This window comes from Strigops habroptila, chromosome Z (genome assembly GCF_004027225.2).
Source record: "Strigops habroptila isolate Jane chromosome Z, bStrHab1.2.pri, whole genome shotgun sequence".
Classification (NCBI taxonomy): Eukaryota; Metazoa; Chordata; class Aves; order Psittaciformes; family Psittacidae; genus Strigops; species Strigops habroptila.
Window position 1 is genome coordinate 21981185 of NC_044302.2, and position 2493 is coordinate 21983677.

Genomic DNA, 2493 nt, shown 5'->3' on the forward strand with positions numbered 1-2493 from the left:
AAATGACTAATGCAAAAGGCCCCACTCAGTGATGCACTTTGATTGCTGGAGCTTCCCTTCACCCAAGTAAAAGGCAAATTAACCTCCCTGACTTCACAGCAACGTTTTTCAGCTACAGCAAAGGCTGGGCTGAAAGCAAAGAGCTGAACTGCACCGGGGTCACCGTCCCCATGGTGGGCCAGTGCTGATTGTCATCGATAAATCGAGCTGTCCCACTACCTGCTGGGTGCTGGCAGGGGGCTGCTGCTGGCGAGAGCACTGCATGTCGCTACCTTTTCTCTGCCTGCAAAGCAGCAGTGATCCTAAAAATACCTTCAGTGCTGTCACCGGCTCAGGTCCTGGAGACGTCACATCCAAGAATCGGAGGACCGGAGCATCACTGCGGGACCAGGCTGAGACGAGCCCAGCCAGAGCCAGTGAATCCCAAGCCAGAATCAATAAATCCCTGTGGAGAGGGGGAATATGAGCAGGTTACCTGCTGCCTACAGCCCCCCCAGCCCATCCGGCAGCAAGTGGGCATCCCCTGGGATTCACAGCACTCCCTTGAGCCCAACAGCACAGTCGCCAAGGGAAACGGAGTTGGTACATCCAACCCTAAGAAACCTCACTTCTGGATCCCTAGGGATCCTGTACCTAGTGTGCTGGAGCTCCTGCAAAGCCATGCTGTCCTTGCCAGCAGCCCGGCATGGGGGGTATTTTAACACTCCCAGGTGGCTCTTTGAGTATAGCTGTTGGCACAAAACCCCTTTCTGCATCTCCAGTTTTGCTGCATGCTTATTCATTAAGTTATTTTTCTAAAGTGGGGTATTCACACATATGCCTGGTTAATTTAGACTTGTTTAATGTAATTGATACAACTTATGTGCATTGCATAATTGCAATAACATTAAAAAATGGAAGCGTTCAAAAGCCAGGAAATTAATTACCCGTTAAAGTCATTTACATAAACATTTATTTCACCCTTACAGCTTATAAATTAAGACAGTGATGACACAACATTCCAGTTGCTATTGGAAGTAGAAGGGAACTTGATGTGTGTCAATATTATCACCAAACCAGCCAAAGGAGCTGCACATGATCAGGGTGTTGATGCACATCAGCACAATGCAGGGCCTGTATGGGTGCACACACACGCATGTCTGTAGATACACACATGTACACCTGTGCACACGGAAGGCTCTGTAAATCCCAGACTGGTTTGGGTTGGAAGGGACCTTAAAGCTCATCCAGTTCCAACCCCTTGCCATGGGCAGGGACACCTTCCACTAGACCAGGTTACTCCAAGCCCCGTCCAAGCTGGCCTTGAACACTGCCAGCGATGGGGCAGCCACAGCTTCTCTGTTTGCTTCTCAGGGATGAGGTGCTGTGCCAGGAGCGTGGGGACATGGAGGGGACTCTTCCCACTCTGTTTTCCCAGGGCGAGTGCTTGGAGTGACTTGTGGCCCCCACCCAGTGACTCCACATTACCCCCGACCTGTAGGACTGGCTGGTGGCAGGGGATGGCACATCGTGTCCTGGGAGAGGTCTCTGAGAATGCCTAAGAGGGAGATGCTGGGATGAAAGGACAAGGCCAAAACCTGCTCCAAACCTGGGCAGGGGAAGTGAAAGGCTCTGACAGAGCAGCAGGGAGGAGGTGGAGGATCTATCCATAATGGGAGCAATCCCGCTGCAGGCAGAGCCTGCAGGGCTGGCGCCAAAACTGCATCTCCCATGAGACCCCCACCCTGCACCCCTGAACCCGTGCAGCACCTGTGCACCCCAGTGTGCAGACGTGAGCCACTAGCACGGGGCCTCCGCTGCTACTACAGTGCCACGTCAAGTTTTGTTGTGGGAAATATCTGGTAATGCCAGTTAATTACCATGAGCAAGTTATGAGTAACTCGTGTCACCCAAACCAGCCATTAACATACTGATGGTACGTGCAGTGCAGGCAGGTAGATACAAATCAAACCCTAAAAATGTGTATATAAATTATGTTTCAAGCAGAATTTTTTGTTGCGTTTCTAACACCAGGCCCTCTGGAGACGTCCCGGGGCACCCTGCGCTGTTTTCCTCCCGCCTGTGGGTTGGAAACACATGGTTTTCCCGGTGAAATCTGTCTCCCGGGGCCGCAGGGAGCCTGGGGTGCCCATCGGCGCCAGTGCTGGAGGGTGCTCCGATGTTGGGAGCAAGGCGGAATTGGGCATGGGTAGACCGGGGCTCCCTGAAGAGCCCCGGGACCGGGGTGGGAAGGGCGAGGGACACCCCGGGAGTCCCCCAGGGCTCTGACAAGGGGGGACCGGGACACCCTGAGCTCCCCAGGGCTCCGGTGAGAGGGGCCAGGGCGGCACCGGGGACACACCGGCAGCTCCCCGGGGCTGTGTCCCGCCGCAAGCCCCGTGCTCCCGGTGCGGGGGGGGGGGGGCGCGCCGTCGGAGGGGAGTCTCGGGGGTTTCCATGGCAACGGGAGCGGGGCGGAGCTCGGCGTTTCCGTTACCGAAGTGCCCCGGAGGG